Raw genomic sequence first — 14187 nt, 5'->3', positions numbered from 1 at the left:
AGGGGGAGGGCATCCAAACATAACCTCAGAGTGGGGCAAATCTTTCCCTATCTAGGTTGCAGCGGGCCAGAGCAAAGCAAAGGAGGGAGGTATAATCCTCCCTTGCTGGACTCTAATAAAGTTTTGTTTAAAGTTTCTATTAATATCCTGATTATTATTGTTTTTAACCTGACCAGAACTCTGAGGTCTGTATGTACAATGAAGTCTTCAATCTATGTTTAAAGTTTTAGCTGTTAATTGAGAGGTTTCGGCTATGAAATCCAGGCCATTTTCAGATCCCATCGCTAGGGGAAGGAGGGACTTTTTAGCTACTCTTTGAACAGTCTTAGTCTAGGCTGGGAATGCTTCTACCCACCCAGAAAAGGTATCAATACCAACTAGCAAGCACTTTCATCCTCTCCCAGCAAGTAAAGTAAGTTTTTCCCAAGTTTGCTGGTCCCTCACTTAGATCCCTTCTCGGGTAAGAGCTCTCTGTTTTGGATTTACTTGGGCACAAACCTGGCATCTGAATGAGATAGCCTATGCTAGGCTGTCCAGTCTAGGTATAATAGACCTTGGTCTGAGCAATTCAGGAAGTTTCATGGACCCCAGATGACTAGCCTGGTGAAGGTCAGTCACCAAAGTCCCGCCAGTTCGTTGTTTTGGAAAATGATCTTTTCCTCCACCAATCCATGGAGTCATAGAGAGCACCGGATCACACGGTATGTAATCAGAATATCAATAGGCCCACTGGTCTAAGGGCTGTTTGTCAGGTAGCGGGGTCAGCAGCCCTGCGGTGCAGGACAGCAGTATGTAGAGGAAATCAAATTTCTTAATGGTAATTATTAGCAAGTTTTGAAAGAACTAAGAACAAATATCAAAGCGATACCCCTGGGGGCTGGAGAGATTGCTCAGTGAGTAAGTGTTTGGTGTGTAATCAACAGTGCTAGCGTTTATATCCACAGCAACTGTGGCGTATCCACAGCCAGGATCCCCTCACGTCTGTAACCCAGATCGCAGAGGAAGCAGAGACAGGAGCATCACTGGAGCTTAATGGCTTCCAGCCTGGCACAAACCCTGGGTTCAGGGAGAGATCTGATACTCTTACATCTCTTGCCACACGCGTGTGCACATGGGTGCACGAGCGCACACACACACACACACACACACACACCATAAATAAGTAAATCTTTTTTCAAAAGCAACACTTCTGGCAGCAGCCATTCCGAAGGGCCAAACTTATGAGATCAGTTAAGTATGCATGTCTCTAGCAAACTGAACCTAAGCTAACAGCATGTGATATGGTGGCCACATGACCCTGCTTTCTAACTATCTTTGAGAGTCAGACGAAGAATGCATGGGGTTTTCCATTGCGCTGAGTCACTGGCAGGAAAGAACAATAATCCCCTCCAGAATAACTGCCTCTTCTTCTCCTAGTCAGTCTGTCCTTTACAAACTCCAAGGATGAACCAACCAAGCCTTATGCTGCCTCTCCTCCTCACGACTCCCCAGACCATTGCCTGTTCAGCGTATTCGGACAATGAGGCAAGAACACAGAATCTGATTACGTTAAAAAGTACTCGAGCTGCTAGGTAGATATAAGGAGAAACAGCTTCTGAATTTCTAATCAGATAATATTCATACTCACAGTGAAGCGTTATTGACTGTTTCCCTCAGTATTAAGCGTTTGCTAGGGACTTGTGCTGACAAGTAAACTATAAAATAATTTTGGTTCAACTAACAAGAATAGTGATCCCTCCTTCTGTTACAAAAAAGATGAAAGTGTTTTTTGTTTGTATTTTGCTGGTAATATTATCTGTAGCTTTGGGGAAATTACCTTTATTGACAAGATTGACAATATGTTCATTTAATTCTTATTTAGTAAAATTTGTTTAATTCAAGAGTCATTAAAAAGAGCTATAATAAAACAGTGAAATAGTAACCTCTATAATTTGCATTATTTGTGAGATGAAATTTCTGCTCTTGATATCACACAACTGCCCGCACCTAATTTTTTCATTTGTTACAGCATGAGAAAAATGATCTTCAAAATTAAGAGGAACACGATTCTATATTTTAGAAAATAGCAAAAAAATTTGTTTATAAAAGAATTGTTTTTAAATTTTTATTACATCTTTATTTATTTTTAGAGGGTGTAGTTGAGGATGCACACATCCCAAGGCACACATGTGACGGTCAGAGGACGATGTGGCGGGGTGCATCCCAGAGATTGACCTCTGTTGTCAGGAGTGATGTAGTGCCTTTGCCAGCTGAGCTATTACCCCAGTCCAGAGTGACTTTGAGTAAAACACCTATAACTTTTTTGGAGATTAATTTAGATATAATCTGTCAAGAGCGTTCAAATTATTCATGGCTTCTAAATGTAATCAGTTACACTCACATTTTAAATTTTAACTGGAAATTGCCACTAAGAGTGATGTGGAATTCCCCTCTGTATGCTGTGAATATGTTTTATTACCATTGATTAATAAAGAAGCTGTTTCAGCCTATGGCTTAGCAGAGTAAAGCCAGGTGGGAAATCAGAACAGAGATAAAGAGAATGAGTAGGCAGAGTCAGAGAGAGGCCAGACACCTAGATCCTTACCAGTAAACCACAAGCCTTGTGGTAAAAAGCAAAATAATAAAAATGAGTTATTTTAAGATATAAGAGCTAGCCAATAAGAAGCCTAAGCTATTGGCCAAGCAGTCTTGTAATTAACATGGTTTCTGTGTGATTATTTGGGTCTGCGTGGTCAGAAAAAGAAAGAGTGGTCTCTGCCTACATGAGAGAAATTACTTTCTCAAATTATAGACCAATATACCATGATATTAATGTAGATTAAACACAATGTAGATCCCAAAGAAGGGAGTGGTTATAGGACACATACAGCATACTCACATACTGATATTTCTAAGTAATTGCACACCGATAAAAGAACTCTTAGGTACCGAATCTCACTAAAACTTGCCATAGAGATGCTATCTGTCCAGATCTTGGAGCACAGAGAATTTAACGGCACTGGAAACTGTGACGTGATATTGAAAATAAGAACCTCAAAATCCATGGAACCAGGTTTCTACTTTCAGGCAATGTAGAGAGTTGAGTAGAGGCGTCTGTGCCTTCAGGGGTCCATCCATCTATGGACAGTTTCCTAGTCAACTCAGTTGAGGGCCTCAGAGTATTTCCTGCTCTCTCCACAGGGGTTGGGGGAACTCTGAGGTTGAAACCCCAGCAGAGGAATGTGGAGGTATGTTTGTAGAATAAGCACATTTGGGGGGGGGGGGGTCAGTGGATTTTTAATTATTTCTTCAAGAGTTTCTCACAACATGTTTTGATCATATTTACCCCCCCCCCCCAGTATTTTCCAGATCCACTTCCACTTCCTTACCCACCCGAACTTTGGGTCCTTTAAAAAAAGAAATCAAGACCAAATTGTGCTATCCATAAAACTGTGTGATGGTGTTTGCCCCAATATGAGAACCCTGAACCCTTTTCAATCACTCTTCTTTAGGAAAATTAAGATATTTAAGATATTTAAAATATTCCAATCTTTAAGGAAATGCAACTATCTCCAATAAAAATAAATAAATAAAATCAGACCAGGGCTGGGAAATAACTCTGTCAGTAAAACACTTGGCCTTGCTAGTTAGTGTTTGACCCCAGAACCCCCATAAACTGTTGAACTTGATAGTGTGTCCTCATAATCCAGGCTCTGGGAACATAGGGATAGGAGGATCCCTGAGGCTTCCTTGCTAGTGGGTCCAGCTTAATTAGTGAGCATCAGGTCAACAAAAGACCCTGCTTTATGTGTGTGTGTGTGTGTGTGTGTGTGTGTGTGTGCGTGTGCATGTGTATGTATATGTATATATGTATGTATGTATTATTTTATTTTACATTTCAACCACAGTTCTCCCTTCCCCTTCCCCTCCTACTCCCTCATCTCTCCCTGCCCCCATCCACTCCTCCCAAGGGGTAAGACCTCCCATGGGGAGTCAATAAAGCCTGGCAGATTAAGTTGAGGCAGGACCAAGCCCCTCCCCCTACATCAAAGCTGAGCATGGCATCCCACCATAGGGAATGGGCTCCAAAAAGCCAGCACATTTGCACCAGGGGTAGATCCTGGCCCCTCAGAGAGACCAAGCTACACAACTATCTCCCACATGTAGAGGGCCTAGTTTGGTACCGTGGAGGCTCCAAAGGAAGCAGGCAGCCCTCCTAAGGATGACACCTGCAGTTGCCCTAAATCTTCAGACACAAATATGCACCCTTCCATCACAAACACTAAAACTAAAGTCTTCACCAGATTGTTAGCGCAGTTCTGAAAGCCTCCTTAGCTATTGAGACTTCAGCCCCCCAAGCGTGAGACAGGGTTGGAGGATGACTCAGGCTGAAGGCTCTGCTGTCGGTCTCACAAGGCTAATTTAGATCTCCAGAGCCCACACAGCGGAGAGAGAATCTATTCACACACTAATGTGAAATGGAATATAGAAAACAGCTCTCCCCAAACCCAAAGACGCCCTTAGACATATTTTCTCTGCGGGTTTGCATGTGTTTGTTGTCCGTGTGCTAATTGGTTAAGGAATGGATCAGGTTTTTCTAAATTGTTTTTTGCAGCTATGGTGGAAATCTATAAAAATGGGCAATAGCCTATTCTGGGCCCATTGTTCAGAAACACATTTATCTTAGAAATGGTTACCATAGAGACGAGCAGTAGTTGTGTGACTCTACAGCTGGCAAGTCAGAGCATCTGTACTACTAATTTAATTCAGTAATGACCTCTGGGGGTAGCAAAGTCTGCACATCTTAAAATGTACAAGGATGTAGTCTGAGTCCAATTCTAAGGCTAATAATGTACTTGTAGCCAGACAATGGTGGTGCTAGCCTTTAATCCAAGCATTCAGGGAAGCAGAGGCAGGTGGATCTCTGTGAGTTCAAGGCCAGTCTGGTCTACAGAGTGAGTTCCAGGATAGCCAGAGAACCACAGATACATGGAGAAAACCCTTCCTGAAAAACCAAAACCAAAAACAAACAAAAAAAATACTTGTAAAATAAGGGTTCAGTGTGGCGGTGTGTATCCATAAGGCCTTTGCTTAGGAGCTGGAGGCAAGCAGGCCATTCAGTATCATCCTTTGTTACATAACCAGTTCAAGGCTAGCTTGCCCACAAACAGAAGAATAAACAAGCAATAAAATACACCATATAAATTAAATGTTAATGTCATGTTCACTGACTAGATACAGTCATGTCTTCTTTGATAGGCTTCTGTAGTCTAATGATCTTCAGGAAGACATCACCCTAGTCATTTTGAAGCAAGGCACCTGTGTTGACCAGTATGGGACCCTCATGAGATTAACACTCCTTTATGGAGTGAGATGAGAGCAATACAAGACTCAGGAGGTTCAAGGAATCCTCATTTGACCCCTCCCCACCCCAAAATCTCAATCATGACTGTTGAAGAGACAAGCCATTGACTGGGGTGGGCATCTTGGTGGAGTTTCTTAATTAAACACCTCTGTTCCTGTAAGTGACACAGGTAATGTCCCTGGTTCATTCGACTGAACTTGGAGAGAACCCCTTTGCTCCCTTGGTACTTCTCCGTCTGTAGGAAAAAGATATTTCTTTATGATACATGGATGTGTATACACATGGGTGCCTGTTGTCCATGGCGGTCAGACGAGGAAGTCCAAGCCCCAAGAACTGGATATATGGATGGTTGTGAGCTAACCATGTAGGTACTGGGAACCAACCAAGGTCCCCTGCAAGAGCCATGAGTGCCCTGAGTCATTTCTCCACCCCTATTAATTATTCTTTAAAGGAGTGTCTTGTGAGTCATCGGTTTTTAAAGGGGTTTTAACAACATCGCGTTTTCTATGCCCCTTATAATTAAATTAATACTTTAGTTTCCTAGCTCGTCCTCAGATACGTTTGCTTATTATTCTGTAATAATATTTGATAATGACATCCTCAATGATCACAAACTATAAACCCAAATAACTCCGCATGGTTTTTGAGGTTTACATAATCTAGTGGGTATATGATGGTTAATCTTAACTGTCAGCTAAGACACACATCTGTGTGGGTCTGCAAGGGCGTTTCTTGGAAGGATTAAAATGAGGAGGGAGACGTGGTAGCACATTTTCTGGCAGGGGCCCAGAGGGAAAAGCACTGCTGACTTTTGCTTGCTGGCCTCCACGCCGGCTGGTGAATGTATCAAAGCTGTCATAGTTGCAGTGGCTGTCACTTCACGATAACCCTAACCCGGCTTTCTCATCCTTAAGCGTGAACTGAAGACGACGTCTCTCCGGGAATCTTGCTGTCTTTCTTTCAGTACCAGGTTTCCACCAATGCCTCCCTGGCATGCAAACAACTCTTTTGGACGGCCTGTATCCTGTAAGTCGATCTAATAAATTCCCTTTGTACTAATCTATTCATCCTTGATTATTCGTGTAGGGACACGTGATTAATACACTATGGAAATATTAATTTCAGCCTGTACTTTCTATACCCATGATGTGTCGTTGCAAACTTGTTTGAAGTTTTACATCTATGATTTTGCTAAAAAAATGCAGATTTCCTTCTATGATTTCTTCTTTCTTTTCTGGGTTTTTTTTCCCGAAACAAAATTTATTTTATGTACATGTGTACGCATATGCCTGAGTGTATATGTGCAGGGACCCATGAAGGCCACAAAGAAACCATCAGATCTTTTGGAGCTGGCGTTACAGAGTGTGGTGAGCCTGTGGCCATATGGGTGCCAGGAACCGAACTCTGGAAGAACAAAATGTTCTTACCTGCTGAGCCGCTCCCTTCAGCGGCTCTGGATTGGTTTTTACCCCTCTCCTATGGATCTGTTGGTTCTTGAAAAGCAGAGTTTCTTTTTTTTTGTTTGTTTTTTTTTGTTTTATCAATTAGAATGTACATTTTAAAAAATCTTACTAATTTTTTCTGAAAATAGAATACATCTTATAAACAACAACGTCTTAAATGTGCTGTTGTTCACCTGCAAATATTTCTTTTCTGCTAATGATATTATGGCATATAATGGATGATCCCTAAATTTCAGTGAAATATGTTTTTCTGTACCTTCCTAGCCTTTGATGAGGCACTATACTCATTGCAGATACTCCAGAAGTATATTGATTGATTTTCTGGTCATGAAGTGTTTCTTGGAACATAAACCACTATAATATAGGCCATATAATTAACATATATATCATATAATTATAACATATAAATTAACATATTATTAATTTCAAAAGTAAGTTATAAAAATATCCTTTTTGAGGAAAGAACAGATGAAAAAGAAATTGATAATTATGCTAAGCCTACTTTTTATATGTATAAAGTGTATCTCAGAAAATTAAAATTCTGAATTATGTCCTAAGCCAAATTTCTCTACATTTTGAAAAGGCCTGCTTTTTTAGGCAATGCAAAGTACTTAAATATTGCCCTGAACGTTCAAATGATTAATATTTGTAGGGAAGGCAAAAGGATCTATTTCTGTCCTATTGTTTCTTTTTATATTATTATATAACATAAATACAGCCATGCAAAGAAGACAAAACCCCATTGTGGGACTAAAATGTCCCGTTAACAAATTCATTTATGAGGCCTTGAATTCACAAAGGAAATTTGTACTCACACTGGCTTTAATTTAACTAATTACTAAATGCCTGTGAACAGATCAGGGAGCAGGTGCCAAAAACCGCAGGAGGAGCTCTTCCCCCGTGTTCATTTCGGCTGTGCCTTTGCTTCGCCAGTGATTGCAGATGGGATCGCTAACACGGGCCAGAGACTGAAATGCCAAGTGAAGGATTCTGAGTGCAACATTCACAGAGACTTCACCCATGCAGTCATTCTGAATTAATAAAGATTACATATTTCCGTGACAGACTGTCATGGAAAATGTCAGGCCGCAGAGGGAACGCGAGATCTGTGGCTCACTAGTGTTTGCATTTTAGTTACTTTGTTGAAACTGAGGTTTTCAGCAAGACTAGAGCCAATGCTGGGAAAATGCCCGGTGTGCTACTTGGCATAGGCGCTCTAAATCTGCCAAGACAAAGGAAGCCAGACCTGGTGGCACAGGCCTGAACTCCCAGACACCCAGAAGTCTGAGGCAGAAGAACACCGTCAAGGTCTGCGTGGGCTGCGGGCAATAAGTTTAGGGTCAGCCTGAGCAAACTCAATGAGACCACACCTCTCAAAACAAGCAAAAACCGGGCTAGTAGAATACTTGGATGGCATGTTCAGGAATGCAGGCTTAATACCTAGTACCACAGGAGGAAGGGGGAAAGAAGAGGGGTAGAGAATATGAGAAATTATCTGGAGAGCAGAGAAGCGTGTTATCGGGTGTCCTCGCTTCTTCTTGTTTCTTTCTGCTCTTCAGTCCCAGACCCCTTGGCCCTTTGTTGTGTGACTTCTCCTGAGAAGCTGTAAAGATAGTCATCCAGATAGAGAGGGTGCAGAGGGCCACAGAAGGGATTCCATTCAGGTGCAGCTCAATGAGTCGATTGGTTTATCAGAGTAACCCAGAGACAGCTGTGTCCTCAGAACACCCTGCACCGCCCGTGCCTTACTGATAGCAACCGCGGCGCTGGAGATCACTCCGCCCCATTGACTCATGGATTGTTCACTGCCGATACTTGTTCAGGGAAAGGTTGCCCTGGAAACCCCAAAAGCTTTGGGTACCTCAACCCTCCCTCCATGAGGGAAATTTTTCTTTTTTTCTTTTTTTGAGACTGTATCTTTATGTAGCTGACCTGAAACTCTATAGACCAGAATGGCCTCTGCCTCCTGAGTGCTGGGATTAAAAGCATGGGCCACCACACACCCAGCTCACGAGGGAATAATAGGCTTGATCTCATGAGACTCTGATGTGGGTAATGGCAGCCAGTCTGTCTCAAGATGGGCTTCCCCAAACTCTACCCCTTTTTTGGCCCTTACAGCCCTTCCACTTCATTTCCACAGTGTGTGTGTGTGTGTGTGTGTGTGTGTGTGTCTAACATTTACTATCCTTCCCGTGCTACAGCAGCAGACACTCTAAGCAGTTGGAGCAGTTGTCTTAGTTGTCTTAATGTCTTAGTTCCATTGCTGTGAAGAGACACCATGACCAAGGTAACTCTTATAAAAGAAAGTATTTAATGGGGGGGCTTGCATACAGTTTCAGAGGGTTAGTCCATTGTCATCATGGGGGGGGGGAATCTTGGCAGCACGTAGACTGGCATGGTGCTGGATAAGTAGATGAGATCTGTACATACTGATCTGTAGGAAGCAGGCCTCATGCCAGTGACATACTTCTCCGAAGAGGCCATACTACTCCCACAAGGCCATACCTCTTAATCCTTCCCCAGCAGTTCCACTAACCAGGGACCAAGCATCCAAGTATATGAGCCTATTGAGATCATTCCCAGTTAAACCACCACACCAGTCATATGCCTTCACAGTAGCCATTGCCTACTGCAGAACGGAAGCTACCTTTGACTGACAGCAGCAGTAATATACAGATGCCTTAGAGCCTATGATTTCCTCAGTCACAGACTTCTGCCAAGGCTTATAGTACCAAACATGGCTTCCTTCTTATGGGAGGGCTTGAGATCTAATTGGAAGTGTTGTTTTCATTCATAGAAGTTATGCACTGATTGCACATGTGAACACATCTTACCTAGTGTATTGTAGCATAAAACACAAGCTCCATAGTTGGGAAGGCCTGCTGGCAATTCTCTCAGAGCAACCCACACACTTCCTTCAAGCACGGCAAATGTCACACAATCGTGAGGAAGCTTCCAGCTCTGTCCCACCCTGATTCTTTTCATTGTTCTACATGGTTTGGTGTCTTCAACAATAGTGACAATAGCCTGAATTCTGATTCTGGGTGGGGGTAATTAATCAATGAATACTCCCAGTATTGGGTTTTTGCACAGTAACCTTATCTTAAAGTTCCTTTTCCAACCCATGCAGGGTATCTTGTTTTAACTTTGGTTTTCACTACTATTCCATAAAGCTTTTTAAAATCTGTAAGTTACTTAATGGGAGGTATTATACAATGACACCTTTGTACAGAGTGGGGTCAGAATCTCAGAAGGTCTATTGCCATCCATCTCATGAGAGAAATCAGACTTAGGCCTTAGTAGCCAAGGGACTTAGTTACCAAGATCCAGACAGTGTATGCTGATACTCCTAGGATAAAAAAGAACTCGTGTCTAGATTTGACAACCCCGGTGATGGGAACTTGGTGATGGTACAGAATTTGATGTTATAGATCCAGAGCCAAAATTATCTCACAAATCTATGAGATCCAGATCTCTCACAATCCTAGCTTCTTCTCTCTACTAATGTCACTAATAATATTCATTACATGAAAGCTCAACTTCATTAGAAAAAAATTAAAGTTTTATTATGTCATTTGATTTTTATTCTGTAATATAACTGTTCATTTAATTCCCCAGGTTGTAATATGGTATAATGCCAAAATAATAAAACAAATGAAATTACTAGTCATAAATAAAAGTTATAATAAATTGGACATTGTGGAAGTTTGCATAAGCATGGTCCCTTAGGCTCACATGGAGAATGGAACTATATGAAAGGATTACAGGAATTAGAAAGTGTGGCCTTGTTAGAGGAAGAGTTACTTGGGGTGGGCTCTGAGGTTTAAAAAGCCCATGTGTGAAAGTTTAAATGTAATTGGTCCCCATAAACTCACAGGGATTGGCATTATTGGGAGGTGTGACAACTGTCATGCAATTCCAAGATCTGATACCCTCACACAGACGTATATATAGCCAAAATAACAACACATATAAAATAAAAATAAATTTATTTATATGTAAAGGAAATGAATATCTGATCACTTCAGATAGAGATGGCACCGAGTCTGTTCAAGTCCCTTTTGGTGAATCAATGGGTTACAGAAGCCTGGGTGACTCAAAGGCTGATGCATTGATCCTATTAGCAATTCCTTGTGGTTGATTCTCATATACAAACTGTCCCTAGTTGTAATGTTTTGGTGTATGATGTTTTTTCCTTATGATGATGCAAAGGTGATAATTGTCTGTGGAAAATGTACTTTGAAAATTTATCTTTGCCTAGAATAGCAATGTGAGTTACTATGCTGTCTTGCAATGCCTGGGCAGAGGCAGGGGAAAGCTGCCAGCTGGCAGTTAGCAACACCATCTCAGAGGAGAAAAGGCGGACAACAACGTTCTATTAAGGGTGTGTGACTATGCCCCACTATTCAATAGGTCCAGCATATCCAATGTATTTCCAGCCCCACAGTATGTCAGCATGAGATGGATTGAGGCATAGCTTCATCTTAAGGTGAGGAACATGTTTATTGTAGACTATACCTTGCTACTTCCCTTTCTGCTGCTACTTGGCTCAAGCAAGCGCCCATCTTACTTTCTGACTACAACAGCCGCCTCCTCACAAACTTAGTTGCTCCTGCCTTTTTTCCTTCTGCGGAATAAGTAACATATTGATTTCCAACTCTTGTGAGGGGTGTGCTCTTAGATAGTAGCCTTCTGAAGTTGAAGTAGACCTTGGAGGAAACTGTCACCTTTAGAGCTCACCATACAAATGGTCTCACTAGTGACTTCTGATCTCACTAAGAATACGCACAAAGTTCTTGCTATCTCTCTGTCCCTTTCTCCTCCAACATTGATTTTTACTAACTTCACTAAAGCCTTATTAGCTACTTGGCCCTGTCCTGAGCCTCACACCGACCTCTCCCACTTTTCAGCATTTCTGTTGTCTAGGACACTTGCTCAGTGCACGGCACAGACATTTGGTATGACTCTCTTACCCAGATACCCGTAAGGCTGGCTTCTGCACGTTACTCAAGCCTGTTTTCACAGTTTGTTTTATTGGATGGGTCTTCTCTCACCAACCTGTAGCTAGCAGCACACTGTTATTTCACCATGGTGTTTAGCATTTAAATAATGGTCCTCCATGGTCCCCCCCTCTCGCACGGTGCGTGCGCGCGTGCGCGCACCACACACACACACCACACACACCTGCCTGCTTGCTCCCTCCCACTTGAATGCATGCTCCACAAAACAGAATTTTTTATTCCCCCTAATATTTATAACACCTATACAGAACCTTATGGCAATGATTACAATAATTTTTTTTCTTACATTCTAGGTCAGTGGATTCTTTTGCTGGACCTCGCAGCCAGAGTTAATAATACACCCTGAGGTCACTTAAGACTTAAGACTGCTATCCTACCATGTACTTAGCCTGCTTGTTTAAACTGTTTTAATAAAGCAGCATAACAAATCGACAAGCTAATGCATATCTGTAATTTAAAATTATGTACTCTTCTATGGTCCATAAAAATACACATAAAAATGCGTACCATCTGTTGAAAGCGGCAGAGGTTAAAAGCAATATTCTAAAGTGAATATGCATCATAAATGTTGAACAAGCACTTGGATATTGACTGATAAACAATGATATTTGTAGCACTGCTTGTTGTCTGGGTCACTTGGGGCTGATATTGAACTTGTAAATTCTGTTAAAGATTTCTATAAAGTATATCATTCCTCTCCATGTGATGTTTTCTGCAGTGTTCAGGAAAGATAGACACACAGATTGAACACACAGACACACAGATAGGCCCACAGGGACAGACACACAGACAACAGACAGACTCACAGGGACTGCCACAGATATATAGATATAGATACAGAAACTGACACAGATAAGATACAGGGACAGGGACAGAGTCACAAGACGGCCTTCAGCCAGGCACAGATTCAGACAGGATGGAAGACACAGGCAACATGAAGTAGAGAATTCAAGTCTGGGCTCACTCTTGGTTAAACAACCCCAAGGGGAAGCTCTTTTCTTTCTTCTCTTAATGTGGCACGGATGCATTATTGGTGACTCAGTGTTAATCACTAATGTAAACTATGCAGCACCTGGTACATATTGGTGTTCAGTTGATACTTGTTTATTATAGCTAGTGTAACTTGAGGGGCAAAGCAGGATTCTGTAGTAAAGAAGAAAGCTGGGTGGCAGTGGCTCAGGCCTTTAATCCCAGCACTTGGGAGGGAGAGGCAAGCAGGCGTCTGTGAGTTCAAGGCCAGCCTGGTCTACAGAGTGAGTTCCAGGACGGCCAGGGCTGCTACACAGAGAAACCCTATCTTGAAAAAAACCCAAAAGTAAACCAAACCCAAACAAACAACAATTGAGGCTCTGGACTGGAACCAGGCTTTACTTGCTGTTCAAAACGTAGCTGTGAAATACCCTCCCTGCATCCAAGCTTCCCCAGGTGTAAATTGTGGATCTGGTTAAATAAATATTTATTATTTATACTAAGCTCGTGGGAGATAAAATGACATGTCTAAATTATTAAGTTCTTAGTACATAACCAGTTGTGTAGAAGTTGTTAGCGGAGTGCAGTGTGCGGTAAGTGCTCACTGTCAGATAAGTACATGGACTGATTTATGGTGAGGGTTGTTTTGGAGGAGCCTGAGATTGAATAAAGGAGACAAATAATTTACACTTTACTCCAGAGTGCCCCCCAGGTATGGTGAGCACGAAACTCCACTCGAAGGAGAAAACAAAACACTATAAACTGTGTGGCATAAGCAAGAGAAATTTACTTCTTGTGGTCTGGAGGTCAAGATATACAAAATCGAGATGCTAGCTTCTGCAAGGTTTCTGGTGTGCTCCTACTTCCTGGTTTACTGACACCCACTTCTCCCAACTTCCTTTGTCCTTTACCTGGCTCAGGTTAAGGGAAAGAAGTTCTTGTGCCTTTTTATGAAGCCATTAATCCTGTCATATGTTTTAATACAATACCAATTATCCTCCCAAAGGTCCAACTATCAGGACACTTGAGCCTGTAATTCTAGTAATTCCTGTAATTGTGAAGAAAGACAAAAAGTCAGCCCACGAACTTACTTTAATGACAGAAAGTTTTAAAACCAACAGGAGCATTTGTATGTAACATTGGAGAATACATTTTTTCTAAGTCTTTATACATTGTACTCAAACTATCATAAAATTGCATTTAGGAAATTTCAGTTGAAAAAATAAGGAAAATTTCAGTTGAAAAAATCTTGCAGTTCGTTTGCAAAACAATCATCTTAGCAGGCACAATCGTCACCCTATTTTACCGGTTGGAAAATTTCTGTGTATACTTAATTTTTCCCAACTACGTCTAGAATGGCTGCCATGCTTTCTGTATAAAGCGTGCAAAG

The sequence above is a fragment of the Arvicola amphibius genome, chromosome 7 (genome assembly GCF_903992535.2).
Source record: "Arvicola amphibius chromosome 7, mArvAmp1.2, whole genome shotgun sequence".
In the NCBI taxonomy this organism is placed as follows: domain Eukaryota; kingdom Metazoa; phylum Chordata; class Mammalia; order Rodentia; family Cricetidae; genus Arvicola; species Arvicola amphibius.
The sequence above is the reverse complement of the archived record's forward strand: the minus strand, read 5'-3'. Positions refer to the sequence as shown.